Here is a 22,157-nt window from a genome sequence, read left to right on the forward strand (position 1 = left end):
ATTAAGTTAATTAACATAAGATGTTTTTATGATATTAAAAGTCCAAAGACTATGTATTTAAGAATAATTCCCAACAAAATAGCTGGTGAATTTATAGTACTTTGTGGCAATGATATCCCGTTTTCTATTGACGGAAAATTCCACTACAAGCTACATTTTCTATGGGTTAACTTGTGTATACAACGACAGCAATATTATCTGCCTGTTGAATGAAATATTATTAAATGATGTCGGGTTTTCCGACATAATTCCTTGGGTGGCTGCTCACGGGTCGAAGTCCTTTTTAGAACAGACGAACACCGATACTCCTCCTTTCAAATTATTAGATTAATTTGATGTTAGTACTGTAGTTAGTAATCACACATTTGTGTCTGTTCGTACAGGACGGATGTCCCATACTCGAGTTGCAGGGGTTAGAAGTCTAATGCGATTTCATTTCCCTGTTAACTCTTGAAAGGCTAAAATTATAGCCTAATTACATATTAACCCAGAGGACTGAATGTGATCAAGTACTTCAGTCAAGTATGATTCAGGGACTGCAGTGAGAACAGTGACATTAGATATAACTTGAAGCTTGTTCAGGTAACTGGTCATTGACATATATACACTGAGGCCCATGGAATTCATCTTGATTAAATAATATGTGTATCAAATCAGTCGTCAGATTTATTGGGGTTTAATTTAGTTAATTGATTCAGTGCATTGAATAGTTCATCATTAAAGGCAAGTATGGTTCTGAGACTACAGTGGGTTTAGTGACATTGGTCGCAGTGACTTGTAGCTGTTTAGGCTACTGTTCACTGATTGAGCTTTAAATTTGCTCTGTACCTAGTGGTACCCAATCTCCTAATTTTTATGTAATATCAAACAACCTTATCATTGTGTTCATTGCTGTCTTCTTTTATGTGCTAGCCATATGCTGTATTGTGACTACCAATTTTTGTCAACTACCATTCAAGCTGTCATTGCAATCAATCTTATATTGTTTCTGCTGTATTGTGCCTACCAATTTGTTGTCAACTACCATTTTAAGCTGTCATTGCAATCAATCATAGCTACCTATGTGCTTTAATATACTGTACCTATAATTTTCTCTCATCTTTTTTTTTTTTTCATTCCATGTAATCTGTTATAATTTTTTTGTCTATAAATTTTGCAAGTATTTACCTCCTTAAAATTTTCTTAGATTAAGGACCTGCCCGAAACGCTGCGCGTGCTAGTGGCTTTACAAGACTGTAATTACCATAATTGTATCCTCACATTCCTTATGTACATTCTTGTATATGCATAAATAAATAAATAATAAATAAATTTACCACTGAGGCATCATGAACTCATCTTCAGCTTTAAATGATGATATTAATAAACACTTTCGCGCATCCCAGCAGACCATCGTTGTCACCAATATTATTAATCACACCGCACGCGTGCCCCTCTCGGGAGTCACGAGAAAAAATATTTGTATAAAATCCATTTATTATCCGATCAATTTGGGAATAGTTTACAAATGTTTGCCATGAAATTTACGTTTTCTCTAATAGCCGAACAGCTTATTAAAGAGAACAGCATGGCAGTGAATCACCGTGGTAAAACAATTGTATTCTTTTTTTTTGAGATATATACAAGAGTTGTTACATTCTTGTACAGCCACTAGTACGCGTAGCGTTTCGGGCAAGTCCTTAATCCTACGGTCCCTGGAATATGATCCCCTGCCGCGAAGAATCGTTTTTTCATCCAAGTACACATTTTACTGTTGCGTTAAACAGAGGCTACAGTTAAGGAATTGCGCCCAGTAAATCCTCCCTGGCCAGGATACGAACCCATGACATAGCGCTCGCGGAACGCCAGGCGAGTGTCTTACCACTACACCACGGAGACTGCATTATTGACACAATGAGTATAATCGACGTAGTTTTTATATATGTTGCCGGTCGAACGCATCCTCATGTGATCTTTAATACTTATGTTCTTATAGAACATTCTATTGCGAGCACATTGGTACAAAAATGAAATACATACATCGACAAATAATGTCAGGACAGTGAATTGAATATACAGTTGCCTGTCATCCTCGCACGGTAACCTCCAGTTGACCCCAAGTTGCCTGTCATCCTTGCACGGCAACTTCCAGTTGACCCCAAGTTGCCTGTCATCCTCGCACGGCAACCTCCAGTGGAAGTCGTCCCGGGGTCCGTCTGGACCTGTAGTGCCCCACCACTGGTCCACAGCTGGTTGGTGGACGTCTGCATGAGGGATGACCTTGAGAGAGAGTACTGCTCCGCCCTGGTGGTCGCGGAGGTTGTTGGTAGTCAACACTCTCGTCCTCCCCTGGGAGTCTTCAAACATAACTCCTCCACTCCAACCTGAGAAAAGAGTGTAAGAGCCACAGTATGCTGTCCAGGACCAGGTGTCAATAGTTAAATGTGCTAACACGAGCATAGTCTTCCCTAAGCCAAGTATAGTCGAGCACTGGACTGACTGATCTTTAAAACCTAACATAATGAAAATTAACTCCACAAAAGCTACACCTCAAGCTCTGAACTTCTCCCACATTTAAGAAAATACACAATAAATCCCTTACACTATGAAAATCTTAGCCTGACATTCAATTTCTAGGTTTCTAATGCTAGATACTTAATCTAGGGACTATTCTAATTCAATTTAAGATTAACTCTCGTGGTGATTAAAACTACGATTGTTCCTCAGTAAGCTACGACTGGTAACTTCGCCTGACCCGCCCTTGGGGAAAAACATCCAACACTAACAGCCGTCCTCCCTAAGACACAATTCACGACCAGAATGTTTGAGGTGAGTCTTGCTGCCAACATGACCCCCTCTATGATGATAACTCAGCTACACTCTAGGTGACGGAGCACCGTCTGCAGCCTTATTGTTAAGATCTAGAACTCGAGGCAACTCCATGTACCTCAGAAATGTATCAGTAAGCGTCCTTCACTGATAATTTCCCAGACAACCTGCCGAACAGATTGCTGTACAACCTATAACTGGGTTGTACACCCCTGGAAGCTATGAAGAGAAACGAGAACTAATTTCTGTCCATAGATTTCAGAGCGAAGCGCATACCCCAAACTTTCATCTAGTTTCCCGTATGACGCACTAATCATAACAGTTAAAATACGTGTGGCTCCGAGCAACGAATCGCGAGCCCGCTTAGTCCTACGTTTATTCCCTACACATAATTATATACACTAGTACACACAGCAAGGCCAGTGTCACCAACACCGCCTCACTAGACTGCCTCATACACAAGCAGCCTCTTACAGAATGATAATCTCAAAATTACCACTAAGTTTAACAAAAAACTTATAATGATTCTTTAATTTCAATGAAAATTACTCTACATTTCAACGTATGGCACATGTGATGTTAACAAAATCGCCAAACTCGCGAATTGAAATGAAAATCGCCAATATAAAACTCGCCAAATTAAAATCGCGAAAATCGCCAATATTCAAGTCACTAAGTTTCTCTACTAGTAGCTTGTCCCAGCTCAAGACACGTGAGTCGAGGATAATTAATATCCCACCGCTGCCACCATTGTAACGGGGGAAGGGGTTCGTATGAAAAAGGTGAAGTAAATGGTAGAAGGAGGAGAGGAGGAAAGAAGGAGAAGAGAGGGGATGAATAGAACATGGGGGAGGTTGAGGCAGGAACTGAGGTGGGAAGAGGCGAGCGGGAATAGAAAACGGGGAGCGACCGGGAAGAGGGGAGGCAGGAGGGAGAGAATGAAGGAGGAGGAGTGTGATGTAGAAGGAATAAGAGGAGTAGGGAGAGTAGACTGACTTGTTTCTATCTATGATCTATGAATGATGTTATTCTAAGATGTTCTGAAGTTTGCTGCCACCACCTGTCATTGAATCTAAATTCACTTCCACTTAAACAATGCGACGGGAACGCTGCTTAATTTAGTTATCTCTCACATGTTCATCAAGATATCTCTCTAGCCTTAACTCTTACTTGTGGGGACATTGATTCAAAAAGAGGACTGAACAAAAGTCAAGTTTGTTATTTACACATAGATGTTTATTACCAAATTATTTCATTATTCCAAATTCCAGCAATTGATATTTAACACTGACATTCTATTATTTAACACAATATTGACCAAATTAAAAAGGGGGGGGGGGACCACCCACTCCATACCCGCCCACACCATACATGGCTAAATGGTTCAGCTCGTCACCACTAAGACACCCAATCAAGACAATGCATTACTGACACTCTTACCTCACATCTCAGACGGATACACCCTGAGGGTGCCTGGAGTGTCACCCATCAGGGTGGGGAAGCTGGCTGGTCACCCTCTCTCTGTGCAAGGCGGTTGCTAACTGAATCTACCAGCCATCCCCAACGTGGGGTAAGCCGTGTACTCTCTTCCTCATGCCCAAATAAGGCATGAGAAGCAAAACTAACCCTTATAGGACCCAGGCAGGTCCTGCAGTACGCCGGCACACTCCTCCACTACCGCACGCCTCCTCACCAACACGCACACATACACACACCCACCCACAATTATAATTCACAATTATACATGAAAGAGTGCAAAATACTTGCACTGTTACAGTACAACCATCAGTACGTTTAGGCAGGTATGTCTGTCAAGTACAAGCCATTGTGGTGGACAAAATACCAGCAGACCTACAAGTACAAGGTCTGAGAGCAACAACCAAATTCCTGGGAAATAGAGGAATAAAATTGGCAGATAATATTAAGTCTGATCAACTCACCGACTTCGGTATTCTTGTAGGTACAGACTACTACCATCGATTCATCGGTAGCCCCACTAAATATCATGGCATAACCATGCTAAATTCTGCAGGAGGGAAATTACCCTCAGGCCCAGTATTAAGCTTGAGGAGACCTATGGTAGATAAACAATACCAGAAGAAATCTAAATTTGTCAGCTGATTATATTTCTCCAGTAGCATTATACTAAGGAAATTACAGCTGACTATAGCAACAGAGGTTGATGTTAATACACTTTCGCGCTTTCGGCGTTCAAAAAAATCATACCCTATATGCGCTTTCGGCGGTTCGCGTGCCTACGCGGTAAGACCGAAAAAGTGTACACTCTTTTGACTGTCCTGACAATAATTGAAGGCGTACGTATTTAAATTTGGTATCACTGTGTTCGCAATAAAATTGTCTATAAGAACATACCTATAAAATGCAGACAAAGCATAAGGACTATCAACACCAAATAAAAAACTATTCAGATCACTCGCCGAGAGCGCCAAACAGCAACAAAATGTTTCCACTCTCTTAATGATTGCGAAGCCTACAGTTATCCTACATCGCTAATTGTGGTATCATTGGAATCGCAATAAAATTCGCTACACGGACATATGCATATAAATATAGATTCTATGTCGTAGCCCACCCAAAACAGTGTGGGAAGTGGCCGAAGTGTTACCCGCGGAGCGGGTAACACTTCGTGTTACCTTGTGTTACCTTGTTACCTCCGTGTTACCTTGTGTTACCCGCGGAGCGGGTAACACAAGGTAACACGGGTACCACAAGACCAGCCCGGTTGCCTTCATTGGCTGGTCTTGAAACAACGTCCTTGCGTGTAGTGCTCCCAACACCAAGCACCAGACTAAGTGCCAAGTGTGAGCATCGTCTTGGGCCCCGCTAGTGACCAATGACCATCACTAGGGGCCGGGCGCCAACCGTCCAACCTGTCCTCTTAAAAAGAACGTCAACATTTGCCGTTTGACTCTACGGCTGTTTTTGGACGTTATTTTGTGTAAAACTATGTCTATTATCGCTTCCATGGACTATCTCTTGTTATACAATGAAATACCACACTCTTATTATTCTATAACTCACTGACTATGCTCTGATATTTGTTCTTCAAGTAAAAATATATATATTTTTGCCTTAATTAGGCCATAATCCAGAAAATTCCAGCCTATCGATCTTTATATTTAGGAAAACATCTAATAAATTTGGAAATGAATTTTTCGTTCGCCGACAGTTGCCTGTTACTATTTAACCCTCTATGCTTTAATGTCGCTGGTCATTGTGACTTTCCCAGGATTTATATAGGTTTCGTAGTAGCATTTAGTCAGACTACAGTAATTTAACTAATGGGAAACCTCTATAGTTGTCGTAAATTAATAATAATCATTTATCAAATAATAAATTAGCAAACATATGCAACATTTTATGTTACGACTTTTCGGGTAGGCCGTTCTGTTTGTTTACAACCCCAATGGTTCAAAATACACAATACTTTTAATATATAAGTGACTAAGTATGCTCTAATATATGGTCCTCAATGAAAATTATCGTTTTTTTTGTTAATTTGTCCATAATGAATAAGATTCCTTACTGTTGATCTTTATATTAAGAAAAACATATAAACAAATTGGTATTGTGTTTTCGTTCAGATAAAGTTTCCAGATACAATTTCCTAGTTATCAATTAATGTAGGTGGTTATTTTAATTCGTGGCTACCAGGGGCTTTCTCCCATTATACAATATAAATGTACTCACTAACTATTCTCTGGTATCTGTTCTTCAAGTAAAATTACCTATTTTTTTGTTTAATTAGTCCATAATTCATAAAATTCCTTCAGGTCGATCTTTATATTTAGGAAACCATCTAATCAATTTGGAATTTAATTGTTCGTTCACCTACAGTTACCAGCTACTATTTCATTGTTATATATTATGTCGCTGGTCATTACAATTTTCCAAGAATTTAAACAGCAAGTAGCATCTTGTTAGAGTACAGGAATTTACCTATGGAGAACCTCGATAGCTGCCGAAAATTATTAATGATTATATATGTAATTTAAAATAATGAATTATATACCATTTCTTATGTTACGTCTTTGGCGGGTAGGCGGTTCTGCGGGTTTACAACCGAATTGTTTAAAAATCACACTATTTTAAATGTATGAGTCACTAGTATGCTCTGATATATGTTCTGCAATGAAAATAAAGATTGTTTTGTTGTTAATTACTCCATAAATGTGTAATGTGTTAATTCAGTCTAAAATCTTTTTGCAACGTTTATATGCGATATACGTAGCTGGAAACTACCTAATATTTAAAAATAATAGTTACAACATTCTATTAATATATAATGTTGAAATAAATATCACACAAAGTCTGTATATCTGTTTTCAGATGTCTTACAAATTTTCTTTTAAAATAGTATTAATGATTTTTATGAATCTTCAGTAAAAATTATGTTAATTATTATTAATCTAATTGTTATTATTTTAAGTAAAAGAATTGCAAGTATTCGAATAACCACGGGGTCTCTGTTTGTGTATGAATGCACGGATTTGTTTTTGTTATGAGATGGACGCCTTAGAAAGCATGGTGTAGGCCACCTGTGGCTCGCATCCGATCCCACGATCGTCGTCGCCCCTAAATCAACACAACAGGTATTTAGTATTTATGATTATAATAAGTAATATTTCTTTTATAATAATATTGCAGCAGGTGGTGTAGTGGTAGGACACTCGCCTGGCGTTCCGCGAGCGCTATGTCATGGGTTCGTATCCTGGCCGGGGAGGATTTACTGGGCGCAATTCCTTAACTGTAGCCTCTGTTTAACGCAACAGTAAAATGTGTACTTGGATGAAAAAACTATTCTTCGCGGCGGGGGATCGTATTCCAGGGTCCTGCCCGAAACGCTACTCGTACTAGTGGCTGTACAAGAATGTAACAACTCTTGTATATATCTCAGGTTAGGGGCTAGGCATTTACACTCTTAGGTCAGCAAACTAGCTAGAAGGTTAGACCATTAGACTCCACTGGTCAATCGGGGCCCTGCATGACTCAGCTTATCCTAACCTAGCCCAGCTTAAACCATCTTAGCATAGTTCATTATAGCTGTGGCACAGTGCTTGCACAGCCTTGCTTATCCTAGTTTACCTCTTCCTAGCCTACCGTAGCCAAGCCTATCCCAGTATACCCTTACCTAGTCTTGCCTTGCTTTTAAACATGACCAGTCCTTCCTACCCTAGCCAAGCCCTGACCAGCTTAGCCAAGCCAATCCCTGCCTAGATTTAGCATAGCCTTGCCTTTTTATTAATATATAGAGGGTACCACCTCTGGTTGAGTTTGTAGGAACCCTCCACTTGTCAGACCATAGAGAAATGATTTTTTTTTAATTTAATTTATATAAAAAATATATCTATATTTATATATATATATATATATATATATATATATATATATATATATATATATATATATGTCGTACCTAGTAGCCAGAACGCACTTCTCAGCCTACTATGCAAGGCCCGATTTGCATAATAAGCCAAGTTTTCATGAATTAATTGTTTTTCGCCTACCTAACCTACCTAACCTAACCTAACCTAACTTTTTCGGCTACCTAACCGAACCTAACCTATAAAGATAGGTTAGGTAGGGTTGGTTAGGTTCGGTCATATATCTACTTTAATTTTAACTCCAATAAAAAAAATTGACCTCATACATAATGAAATGGGTAGCTTTATCATTTCATAAGACAAAAATTAGAGAAAATATATTAATTCAGGAAAACTTGGCTTATTAGGCAAATCGGGCCATGCATAGTAGGCCGAGAAGTGCGTTCTGGCTACTAGGTACGACATATATATATGTATATATATATATATATATATATATATATATATATATATATATATATATATATATATATATATATATATATATATATATATATATAGATTCCTTCAACTGATATATATATATATATATATATATATATATATCAGTTGAAGGAATCTATATATATATATATATATATATATATATATATATATATATATATATATATATATATACATATATATATGTCGTACCTAGTAGCCAGAACGCACTTCTCGGCCTACTATGCATGGCCCGATTTGCCTAATAAGCCAAGTTTTCCTGAATTAATATATTTTCTCTAATTTTTGTCTTTTGAAATGATAAAGCTACCCATTTCATTATGTATGAGGTAAATTTTTTTTTATTCGAGTTAAAATTAACGTAGATATATGACCGAACCTAACCAACCCTACCTAACCTAACCTAACCTATCCTTATAGGTTAGGTTAGGTTAGGTAGCCGAAAATGTTAGGTTAGGTTAGGTTAGGTAGGTTAGGTAGTCGAAAAACAATTAATTCATGAAAACTTGGCTTATTAGGCAAATTAGGCCTTGCATAGTAGGCTGAGAAGTGCGTTCTGGCTATTAGGTACGACATATATATATATATATATATATATATATATATATATATATATATATATATATATATATATATATATATATATATATATATATATATATATAATGTGTGTGTGTGTGTGTACTCACCTAGTTGTGCTTGCGGTGGTTGAGCTCTGGCTCTTTGTCCCGTATGTATTTATTCATATATATATATATATATATATATATATATATATATATATATATATATATATATATATATATATATATATATATATATATATATTTTATATATCATGCCTGAAATGCTGCGTGTACTAGTGGCTTTACAAGATAGTTCTCATAAAGATAGCATTTTGTGGTTATTCTCTATATCTGGTTCACCTAACAGTAAATAAGTACCTGGGAGTTAGACAGCTGCTATGGGCTGCTTCCTAGGGATGTGTGTGTGTGTTTGTATTCATGTTGAATTTTACAAAGTAGGAAGAGATGTTTGTAAAAAAAAAATCAAATATTTTTGAAAGTATAAATAGATTTGATATTTTTCTTTAATTGTTTATTTCTGCTGTCTCGCCTCCTTTATAAAATGGCATCATTCTTGCTTTTTTAAGGATATCAGGAAAAGTAAGGCACTCCAGAGATTTGTTAACTCCTTTCTAGTGTTGCCTAGCCCAGCCCAGCCTAGACAAGGCAGGCTGGGCATCCTAGCCTAACGCAGCTTAGCCCCCACCTACATGTAGCATCCTAGTCCATCCTAAGTGATCATTACCTTACTGGCTGTGTTTTCTCTTCAGCCCTGAATGTAATGTGGTGGAACATAAGCAGATACATATCAGGTCTTAGAGAATCTGTACTTCATACATTTCTTAATAATGTCTCACAAATATTTAAATAATTAAAAAAATTGTATAATAACTTCATATTATTCTTGCAATTTATTTTTGCATTTTTCTGGGGGGAGCCCCGTCGGCTCCCCGGAGCTTTACCGGCTGATATGCTAATGTCAGACTTTGGCATCAGTCATGTGTATGGAGTTCTAGGGCCTACCGGGGACCACGAGCCAGAACCTGGCCCCCTCAGAGAGGCAAGGGGAGCAATGGCCTATAGAAACCCCCGTGTGGTTGGAAGCATTCTATGTCTGCCATCGACCGGGTCAAGCATCCAGAAAGGTAAGCATTCCAAAACAAACCCCTATTCTGGTGAAAATTGCTACCTAAGCCGAACTAGTGGATAGAACTCTTCAACAGAAAACAAGGAAACTAGTATGACGTCATACGTCACCGCGCCGCTGTCTGCGCAGCTCCCCCCTCCCCAGGAGGGGGAAGGGGGAGCCCCAGACCTCCCACGCCGGCTATCCACCCATCAGTTCTTCGGCTGATGCTATAGGCAATGGTTATGTGCTCCGGCTCCAGTGGTTTTTTCAGCACTGTACCTAGAGTGTGGTGTCTGTTTTCTAGGTGGTGCGTGAGCCGGGAGTGATTCTTCAGTACTCGGGCTGCATGCGCCTAGGGTTCCCTTCCCTAGGTGCCCTGTAAGTACTGCCCTTGGGGCTTGGGGCCACCTTCCACAAGTTCCTTGGGTCCTGCCCCTGCTTGACCGTTTACTGCTTGGTTTTCGGCCGCTCTTTGTGTGCTCGGGGGTTCTGTCTCCCTTGTTCGCCTTAGAGTAAGGGGCAGTGTTTGCACTGGTGGGGCGCGGGGTACTGTGCAGCTTGTCTTTACCAATCATAGCGGCCGGCTCTGTTCCGCTTGGGTACGCTGTCCTCTTGCGGGGTTTTCTTTTTCTTTTTGTTTATCTACCTGGTGGGGGGGTCTGCCTTCGCTCTTGCCCCTTGTGTCCCTTGTGTTCTGAGTATTTTCTGGTGGTGCCCCCTGCTAGGTCCCCATGAGTGTACACGTCCCGGGGGTTCAGCTCTTAGAAAGTTGTTTGGTAGCTTTGGGTGCCGGTTAGCAGTACCCTGCCTGGGACTACCTGAGCGCGAGTCCTCTTAAAGTAAACGCTCGGGACCCTGGGAAACCCCTGGGGGCGCGCGGGTCCGATGGATGTGACCCCAGAGCCCCCCCCTCGCTTCCAGCGAGTTTGAGGGTTGCTCTCACCTTTTGTCTCTGGGTGACTCTCTGTTTTGCCTCCGTCTGCTGCCTGTGGGGTCGGTGACACCTTCGACCCGGAGTCCTGCGAGTTTGGTTGCCCGTTGTGGCTCGGTTACCCAGTTGTGCTAACACAGCGGGTGCGGGCAGCAGGGGCGTTGCACTTGAGCCTTGGTGGTGGCAACGTTCTCGTGGTTTCCTCCCCGGGAGCCCCGGGGCTGCCCCGTTGTAGTTCGTTTTGGGACTTGGGGGTGTTGGTTGCTTCGGTTCCATCCACGCCCCCTTGTCTTTTCCCCTGGTTCACCCTTCCTGCCTGCATCCGGTTCCTTACGGTCTGTAGGTTCGGGGCGGGGTTTTTGGTGGTGTTGAGACTCGGGCAGTCTCGGGGAATTCCCCTTCCGGGGTAGTGACGGGGGCATTTGGGCCTGTTCCTCCAGCCGTGTTGTATGAGTCTGCCAGTGGGCTCCCTTCCTTAGTGTTTTCACGGCTGCCCCGGTTTTCTGGTACGGCCGGGGCTTTGGGGGAACGGCTCGGCCCCGGGGCCTGTCGTGTAGGTTCCCGGGGCTGGGGAGGGGCTGACTTGGGGGGGGCCTTGGCCCCGTTAGACCCCGTGGGGGTTTTTATCCCCCTCTAGGCGGGGCTTGTGGTTACGCGGAGTGGGGTCTTTCCTCCCCACTCGCCGTACGTGCTGTTGGACGTCGGCCCCTCCCCGGGCTCGGTTCCTTGGCCTTTGAGTCGGTTGGTTCCGTCCTGTGGGTGGATGTTTCCTCTCCCCCCCTTTTTGGGACGGTGTTTTTGTCATGTTTCCCCGTTCGATGGGGTTCTGCGTGACTTCTGATCTCGGGTGCGCCTGCGCCTTCGTGTGCCTTCGGGACTAGTGTTGGCTTCTGTGTTCTCGAGGGTACGGGAAGGTTTTTCGCTACTTCCCGCATTATTGGAACGTCTGTCGGCTCCTCGTACTTGTCGCCCGGTTGGGCTACTTGTCGCCCGGTTGGGCTACTTGTCGCCCGGTTGGGCTACTTGTCGCCCGGTTGGATTCCTTTTTGGGCTCTTTGCTTCTTTGGCCGGTTTTCTTGTTCCTGCTTCCTCTTTTGGCTCCTTTTCTCGTGCAGTAGTCCTGGCTGGCGCCTTCCCGCAGGGAGGGTGTGCGGTTCGGCCAGCGTGTTATGCGCATGCGCCGTGGAGTTTGTTTTGGTCTGGGCGGTGTTTCAGTGCTGGGGTTTTGCGCCCTTTTTTGCTACAGTGCTTCGCCTCTCGTTCTTCTCCCTGGCTGCGGTATGTGCCCCTTCGCGCCGGGGGTGTCCTGGTTCCCTGTTGTGGGGAGGACACCGCGGTTTTCCCTGTGTCATGGGTGTGGACCGCCTCCTTCGCCTCTCCCTGTTCTCCTGCGGGTCCGGCAGGGTCCGGCTCTGGCGTCTTCACCTGGCGGTGCTCTCAAGTTCTTCTGGGCACGGTTGAGTCGTGTCAAGTTCGTGCCACCATTCGCCAGGTGAGTTTCTGCAGTCTGGCGTCTTTTGGCCGGGCGCTGGATGCGGCGGTGTTTCTATACCTGTCTTTATTTAGGTATATTTTGTACGACTGAGACCGTTCGCACACCAGTGACTGTCCCTTATCACCCCTTCCTGTCCCCCCTCATGTGCATGTCCAACCCATGCTGGTGTCATTCAGGGGACCCTCCCTTTTTAATGTTGTGAGGTATGGGGGTTGTAGGGTTGGTTCTGTACTCACCTGGTGAGGCTCCTGGCTGTGCTTGCAGGATTTGAGCTCTGGCTCTTGGGTCCCGCCTATCTGGTAGAACTTGCGGGATAGTACCAGTGGAGTGCAGTGGTGCTATTGGCACTTTTGGGGGACACTGTATTACCATCAGTGGTCTGTGCTTGTTACACGACCTACTTGCGAGCATAAGCCTTCTTGCTGGTTCGTCCGTGAACTTCCAGGGCGCACTGGCCTGTTTTTGTATGGCAGTTCCGGCCCGTCCTGGTTGTGGGGGTATGTGGGCCGGTGGACTGCTCCTAGCAGCTGCCTGGTGGGCCATCCTCTGGCCGGTCTGGCCTAGCCTTGGACCGGGCTTCAGGTGTAAAAGAGCTCCCAGTACCTCATCCTGCAGGTATCGAGCGGGGTTTCTCCGCCGTCGGTCGCCTGGTGCAGGTTTCTGGGCCTGCAAGGTTTTTGTCGTGTCTCCGTTGGCCCTGTCTGGGGTCTGCCTGCTCCGTTCTCTGCCTTTGCAGAGGGGAGTTGCTATTTACAAGTTGCTGCTGCTGCTGCACGTGTGCATTGGTACCGTGTTTCACGGTGGCGTGTCCTTGTTCCTGTGTCCGGTTGTGGAGTGGCACTTTGCTGCCGTTTTGTGCCTGGGGATTGCGTGCGGTTTTTGTCCCTGCCTGATTGTCCACCCCTGGTTGTTCTCCTGGGGTTTTTTGTGCTTCTGCTCTTTCTTCCTGTCTCCTCTGCAGCAGGGATGTTCTGCGTGTATTCTTAGGCGTTGGTCAGCCTGTGTCCTGTGATGTGCTTCTTTGTCTCGGTCTATTGCAGTTGTTCGTGCCCCTTGGTTCGGGTCCTGTTCTGGCGGCGACCCTTCCGCCTTCTTTGGTTTTCCTGCCCTGCCGGTTGTTGTTGTTTTTTTTTTTTTTTGGGGGGGGGTTCTTGCGATGTCTCGCGTCGGACCCGTCGTTTCTGAACTCCTGGCGGGCTTGCATGCTTGGGGGAGTTTTTCTGTTCGGCAGACGTTCCATCTCCTTGTGCCGCCTGGGTTTCGGTGGTCGCGCCCGAGATCTTCTCGCGGCTCCGCCTTTTTCCTGGGCTCGGGGGGGCCTTGTCAGGGCTGCTTCTGTTCTGCCTTGTGGTCTTGCCTCCGGTTAGTGGTCGGGTGGCTTCGTGGTAGGTGTCCCACCTGCGTGCTTCTCTTGGCGGCAGTATGGGGTATTTTGGCGGTCCTTCCTTTTCCTGTCCCTTCTTAGGTGGTTACTCTTGTTGGCTTGGTTTACTCTCGGCCTGGTTTTCTAGTGGGGGTTGGGGGCCGTCGTCTTGCCACATACTGTCGCCTCTTTTCAGTGCGGCGCAGGCGGAGCCGCTTCAGCTTGCTTTCGGTCTTGGTGTTGCTTCTGCACCGTTAGTCAGCTGTCTTGTGCGTCGTTTCACCTCCGGCCTGTTCGTGCGCCGCTTGCACCATCCTGGTCTCTGGTTAGCGTGCTCTGTCTTCTCCTCGGTTGGTAGTGCCCCTTCGGTTCCGGTGTGTTTTTTCGTCGGCTCTTTCCTTTGGGCCTTTGCCTCTGGGGGTCGGTTCGCTGAGTTTTCTTGCTCCTTCGGTTTTAGCGTTTTGGTTGTTTGATGGCAGCAGTCTCCATCTTTTCTGGCGCGGGGTGGGGCTGCTGCATTCTGGAGGGGTCCAGGGTTTGTTGGTGCTTCGTTGGTCGGGCCGGGGGTGTCGTTTGTGTTCAGTGGCGGCCCTCCGCTGTTGTTTGCGTGCCACGGCGTTTGGGTCCGGAGCGCGTTTTGCGTTGATCCGGTTCTGTTCTTCCCGGTTCGCGGGTGATGGTGTCCCGGGTGGTCAGCCGTGTTCTTGCGGCTCAGCTGCCTGTGTTCTTCCCTCATGCCTGTGGCGTTCGTGGCTTCGCTGCTCTCGCTGCCATCTGGGCGACGTGACCTTGCAGTCTTTCGGGCATGGATTTTTGGTGTTCGTGCAGGGGCCTTGCTGCTCGTGGTTCTCGTGTTGTTCCCGGGATTTTCGGGGCTGTGGCGCCTTGGGTTGGCATTTGCTGCCAGTTGTCTCGCCTCCTTGGGGGGTGCGTGGTGTCCGCCTCCCGGTTTTGTCCCTTTGACCTTCCTCTGTGGGTAGTTAGCTCCGGGGAGCCGACGGGGCTCTCCCCAGAAAACCAGCGTTGAATGTAATGAAACGCCATTTTCTGGGTGAGACCCGGAGGCTCCCCGGCAACCCTCCCTCCCTCCGGTCGGCATTTTTCGCGTGTTTTGACATCCAGCCTCAGAACTGATGGGTGGATAGCCGGCGTGGGAGGTCTGGGGCTCCCCCTTCCCCCTCCTGGGGAGGGGGGAGCTGCGCAGACAGCGGCGCGGTGACGTATGACGTCATACTAGTTTCCTTGTTTTCTGTTGAAGAGTTCTATCCACTAGTTCGGCTTAGGTAGCAATTTTCACCAGAATAGGGGTTTGTTTTGGAATGCTTACCTTTCTGGATGCTTGACCCGGTCGATGGCAGACATAGAATGCTTCCAACCACACGGGGGTTTCTATAGGCCATTGCTCCCCTTGCCTCTCTGAGGGGGCCAGGTTCTGGCTCGTGGTCCCCGGTAGGCCCTAGAACTCCATACACATGACTGATGCCAAAGTCTGACATTAGCATATCAGCCGGTAAAGCTCCGAGGAGCCTCCGGGTCTCACCCAGAAAATGGCGTTTCATTACATTCAACGCTGGTTTTTTTATACAAAATTTACATTTTAAAAGATTACCTCTTTTTTTAGATTGATGACTTGAAGACTACAGTGCCATCCACAGCAAATCATGGTCTTAAAATATCTCCTAGCAATGACGAGACCAATTTTCACAGAGATCAAATTTTTGCAAAGCAGTAGTCACAGGTAAATATATATTATATATATAATATTATATATATAAAATTAACTACTTCATTGCTCAAAGCACCTTCAGACATTCTGAGAGTTGTGCTATTTTATTAATTAATTAATTAGGCTATATTTTAATGTTTTGTAATGTTTTCATTACTTTTTTTGTTTTGAAATATAAATTGTTGAGTTTTGAAACATTTTGACATTAACTATACCTGAATATTTATAAACAAAAAAATACCAGAACTATGTCCTTGACAATTGCACTAAGAAGTCTTTGCCAAAATCAGGTGCTCAGTGCAGTAGTTAAAAACTTAAAAGTTGTACCACCTCTGGTGCAAGATTAGGGACCCATAGCCTCAGAGAAGAAAATAGAGAGTACTCAGAGAAGGCCTTGAATAATAGGCAGGCTGTTTGTGTGTGTTTCGACGGTAAGCTTGCTGACACCATATGTAATTACCTAAGTGTAGTTACAGGATGAGAGCTACGCTCGTGGTGTCCCGTCTACCCAGCACTCTTTGTCACATAATGCTTTGAAGCTACTGACGGTCTTGGCCGCCACCACCTTCTCACTTAACTTGTTCCAACCGTGTACCACTCTGTATGCGAAAGGAAATTTTTATATATTTCTTTGGCATCTTTGTTTAGTTAGTTTAAATCTATGACCTTTTGTTCTTGAAGTTCCAGGTCTCGGGAAATCTTCCCTATCGATTTTATCAATTCCTGTTACTATTTTGTACATAGTGATTTTATCACCTCTTTTTGTTGTCTTCTAGTTTTGGCATATTTAATGCCTCTGACCTCTCCACATAGCTCTTGCCCTTTAGTTCTGGGAGCCACTTAGTAGCATGTCTTTGCACCTTTTCCAGTTTGTTGATGTGCTTCTTAAGATTCTTGCACCACACAACCGCTGCATATTCTAGCCTTGGCCGAACAAAATTCGTGAACAATTTCTTTAGTATTTCGCCATCCATGTATTTAAACGAAATTCTGAAGTTAGAAAGCGTGGCATAGGCTCCTCACACAACGTTCTTTATGTGGGCCTCAAGTGATAGTTTTCTATCTAGAATCAACCCTAGACCTCTTTCTTTTATCAGAATTATATAAAGATTTCTCACATAATTTGTAGGTTGTGTGGGATCTATGTTCTATTCCACATTCCATAACATGGCATTTATTCACATTAAATTTCATTTGCCAAGTGGTGCTCCATATACTTATTTTGTCCAGGTCTTCTTGAAGGGCATGACAATCATCTAAATTTCTTATCCATCCCATTATCATAGCATCATCAGCAAACATGTTTATATAATTCTGTATTCCAACTGGTAGATCATTTATGTAGACAATGAACATTTCTGGTGCATGTACTGTGGTACTCCAATTGTGACACTTCTCCAGTCCGATTGCCTCTGATTACTGCCCTCATTTTTCTATCAGTCAGAAAATTTTTCAGCCATGTTAGAAGCTTACCTGTCACCCATCCAAAATTTTCTAATTTCCAGAACAACCTCTTATGTGGAACTCTGTCGAAAGCCTTTTTTATGTCTAGATAGATGCAGTCAACCCAACTACCTTTTTCCTTTAAAATCTCTGTGGCTCAATCATAGAAACTGAGTAAATTCGATACACAGGATCTTCCAGATCGAAAACAATACTGTCTGTGTGATATTATATAATTTCTCTACAGGTGTTCTACCCATTTAGTTTTTATTATTATTTTTTTTTTCAATCTTTTCACTGTTACACTTGTCAATGATTCAGGTCTATAACTGAGAGAGGTGGGGTCTTCCCTGTTGCCACTTTTGTAGATTGGAACTATGTTAGCCTTTTTCCACATGTTTGCTATGACTCCTGTACACAGGGATGCCTGAAAGATCAGGTGAAGTGGAAGGCTGAGCTCAGATGCACATTCTCTCAGAACCCATGGTGAAACTCCATCTGGACCAACTGCTTTGTTCTTACTTAGCTCCTTTAGCATATTTTCCACTTCATCTCTAGACACCTCTATACGCTCTATGATGTTCTCACAAATTCTTATTGTGTCTGGTTCTCTTAAGATTTCATTTTGTATAAACACACTTTGGAACTTTTGGTTTAATGTTTCACACATTGCATTATCATTTTCTGTGAATCTGTTTCCAATTTTCAACCTCTGGATATTATCCTTTACCTGCAATTTGTTGTTTATGAATTTGTAGAATAGGCCCAGTTCTGTTTTACATTTATCCATTATCCCTTTTTTAAAATTTCTTTCTGCCTCTTCCCTTACTGCTGTATAGTTGTTTCTCGCATCTTTGTATCGCTGGTATGATTGGGGGTTTGGCTTCTTTCTATATTGATTCCTGCTTGATGGGGTTCTGCTCTTCTACTCCCCAAGCCCGGCCCGAGGCCAGGCTCGACTTGTGATAGTTTGGTCCACCAGGCTGTTGCTTGGAGCGGCCCGCAGGGCCACATACCCACCACATCCCGGCTGATCTGGAACTTCTCTTAGAAAACAGTCCAGTTTTCTCCTGAAGATGTCCACGGTTGTTTCGGCAATATTTCTTATAGTCGCTGGGAGGACGTTGAACAACCCCGGACCTCTGATGTTTATACAGTGCTCTCTGATTGTGCCTGTGGCACCTCTGCTCTTCACTGGTTCAATCTTGCATTTTTTTCCATATCGTTCACTCCAGTACGTTGTTATTTTACTGTGTAGATTTGGGACCTGGCCCTCCAGTATCTTCCATGTGTATATTATTTGGTATCTCTCTCATCTCCTTTCTAGAGAGTACATTTGGAGAGCTTTTAGACGATCCCAATAATTTAGGTGTTTTATCTCGTCTATGCGTGCCGTATATGTTCTCTGTATTCCCTCTATTTCAGCAATCTCTCCTGCTCTGAAGGGGGAAGTGAATACTGAGCAGTACTCGAGACGGGACAACATAAGTGACTTGAAGAGTACAACCATTGTGATGGGATCCCTGGATTTGAAAGTTCTCATAATCCATCCGATCATTTTTCTGGCCGACGCAATATTTGCTTGGTTATCCTCCCTAAACATTAGATCGTCGGACATCATTATTCCCAAATCCTTGACATGCTGTTTTTCTACTATGGGAAGATTCGATTGTGTTTTGTACCCTGTATTATGTTTCAGATCCTCATTTTTGCCATACCTGAAATTTATCACTGTTAAACATCATGTTATTTTCTGCTGCCCAATCGAAAACTTTGTTGACATCTGCTTGTAGTTTTTCAATGTCTTTCATTCCATTTTTGTGTCTTTTGGTCTGTGGCCCTCTCTCAATTTCTGTTGAACCAATCCTGTTTTCTGGCCCTGCATCTCTGTTTTGGTATGAATGTTTGTGTGCCTTCATTGTATATTTTGCAAAATTTGGCATACATTTAATTTACTTCCCTGTCTAGCAACAAGTCTGCCTAATTACTTATTAAAAAAATTTTGAAGTTCCCCATAGTGACCTCTCTCTCTCTTGAAATCAAGTTTATCAACTGTTTCAATGTCCCCATTTTCTGTGTGTGTGTGTTTGGAGGCTAAGCATGCTGATACCATGTGTGTGTGTGTTTGGAGGCTAAGCTTGCTGATACCATGTGTGTGTGTGTGTGTGTTTGGAGGCTAAGCTTGCTGATACCATGTGTGTGTGTGTGTTTGGAGGCTAAGCTTGCTGATACCGTGTGTGTGTGTGTGTGTTTGGAGGCTAAGCTTGCTGATACCATTTGTGTGTGTGTGTTTAGAGGCTAAGCTTGCTAATACCATGTGTGTATTTGGAGGCTAAGCTTGCTGATACCATGTGTGTGTGTGTTTGGAGGCTAAGCTTGCTGATACCATGTGTGTGTGTGTGTTTGGAGGCTAAGCTTGCTGATACCATGTGTGTGTGTGTGTGTTTGGAGGCTAAGCTTGCTGATACCGTTTGTGTGTGTGTGTGTGTTTAGAGGCTAAGCTTGCTGATACCATGTGTGTATTTGGAGGCTAAGCTTGCTGATACCATGTGTGTGTGTGTGTTTGGAGGCTAAGCTTGCTGATACCATGTGTGTGTGTGTGTGTGTGTTTGGAGGCTAAGCTTGCTGATACCATGTGTGTGTGTGTGTGTGTGTGTTTGGAGGCTAAGCTTGCTGATACCATGTGTGTGTGTGTGTGTTTGGAGGCTAAGCTTGCTGATACCATGTGTGTGTGTGTGTTTGGAGGCTAAGTTTGCTGACACCATATGTGTACTCACCTATTTTTACTCACCTGTTTAAATAATAATAGGGGTGTGTACCATCTCTGGTGCAATTGTAGGGACCCACAGCCTTGAAGAAAATAAAGAGTATTCAGAGAAGACCTTGTGGATTCTCACTGAACACTAATCTTTTCTTCTCCTACCACCCCTCTTATTTTGTTTTATGCTGTATTCTATTATATATCATATAAATACATAGCCAAATGGCAATATTTATTATGTCTATACAAAAAGAAGACATCCACTTTATTTTTTTTCTCTCCTTTGTTTCTATGTGGATTTTGTTGTGACTAATGATTCTCCTCCTTTCCCATCAACAGGTCTTCCTCACTGGGCTTGCTCGGCTTTTGTGTTACTGTGAGGGTGCCATCATCGTTTACCCTTCAAGACTGACTCATGCTGGCATTGCATTTGTGGACTTCCCTTCACAGTACACAGTCCTTCTCCATATGGTGATTGTCCAGGGCAAGCAGGGTGTGACTGCCATCTTGGAGAAGCAGGGTCTTTTAATATGAAGAATCTTCCGTCTTCTCTACTTACGCCAGCTTGTGCCAGCCTTGCATTCTTGTTACTTCATGGCCCTTGGGCCTTTTTTATTTATTTTACATAATAAATTTTTGTATTAATACCTGTGTTTCACAAGAGATCCTTAACATTTTAAGCACCAATTGTATTGACTAATGTACGTCTTGTAACCTTTAAGACATAAATAGACAAGACATAGATAAATGAGTGAATAATACTGAGTGACTAGGTTAGGGCGAGGAACATAGTACAGTGTCTGACTTTGGAAGAATGCCTACTGTTTTAGAAACCTTATTGCCATGATCATAATCGTATGGGTTAAAAAGCATTTGTTGTCACTCCTACACTGTGGCTTGTTGAGCTTGAAACCTTTGCTCCTTGTTCGTGTTACATCTGACCTTTTGAAGAAATTGTATGAATCAATATCCTCCAAATTGTTCAGTATTTTAAAGGTTTCGCTCTATTACTTTCTCATTTGCATATATCTAGATTTAGATTAGATGTTTTATTCAGGTAAAGGTACATACATTGCAGATGAGTTACAAAGGGAAAGACAATGACTAGAGTTCACTAGCTCTATTGGAAGAGAAACGTCTGCAAGACAAGTGTGGGCAAAAATTCAGGTAGCAGCGGCTCACAACGACCCCCAACGGCTTCATTTTGTATCTTCTCCAACTTGCCCATCCTACCTTTACCAAAACAAGAAATGACAGGTGCAGCATAATCAATAAGAAATCTCACAGTACTCAAGTACATCATTCGTAGCACTTGGACTCCCACTCCTTTCCACAGCATGCCAAGGCCTTCAGAGGTTGTAATCTCTTCCGACATTGACTCAACAGTCTGTTCATCTCAGTTTCCAAACTCTCATGGGTATATCCAACATATATGCCCAAATATTTATATATATTAACTCTCTCTATATTTTTACCGTTTATTTCCAATATAATGGGCCTCCGATTTCTACATTCAAGCTTTAGTTTTGTCTTCATTAACCACTAGTCCCATGTGGTGACACAGGTTTCCGAAATTGTCCAACACTGTTTGAACCTTTGAAATATCTTTGCCCTGAAACAAAATATCATCGGTATATATGATTGGAGTTACCCAATTTGAGTATTTCTCAGATGCTATCTTATTCATTAGTACATTAAACAGGGTGAGACTTAACACTCCTCCCTGAGGTGTGCAGAGTTCTTGACCTTGATACCTTGAACCTTGAACCATACAACCTTGATACCACACCTGAGCCTTCCTTTCCTGAAGATAATCCCCCTATCCAGCGCAATAATCTCCCTTCAACACCAAGACCAGCTAATTCATATAAAATAACCTCTTTGTTGGCTTTATCAAAAGCTCCTTATAAATCAATAAAAATTCTATAATAATCATTACCATTAGCTAGACATTTAATAATACAGTCAGAGGTACTTTTTCCTCTGAGGAACCCGAAAAATTATTAGACAGCTGATCACCTATTATATAGAAAAGTTTATTTAAAATGATCCTCTCCATCATTTTACAAAAACACGAGGTTAAAGA

General features: G+C 43.1%; 1 long non-coding RNA gene across 1 annotated transcript; it reads left to right on the forward strand.

The window, feature by feature from the left end:
* The first annotated feature begins 7,266 nt into the window (after positions 1–7,266).
* Positions 7,267–20,718, forward strand: LOC138365743 (uncharacterized). The gene is made up of 3 exons (XR_011228972.1): positions 7,267–7,421; positions 15,763–15,879; positions 20,411–20,718. It is a non-coding gene; the product is annotated as an uncharacterized lncRNA (long non-coding RNA).
* Positions 20,719–22,157: the final 1,439 nt, after the last annotated feature.

The sequence above is a fragment of the Procambarus clarkii genome, chromosome 17, assembly GCF_040958095.1.
Source record: "Procambarus clarkii isolate CNS0578487 chromosome 17, FALCON_Pclarkii_2.0, whole genome shotgun sequence".
Classification (NCBI taxonomy): Eukaryota; Metazoa; Arthropoda; class Malacostraca; order Decapoda; family Cambaridae; genus Procambarus; species Procambarus clarkii.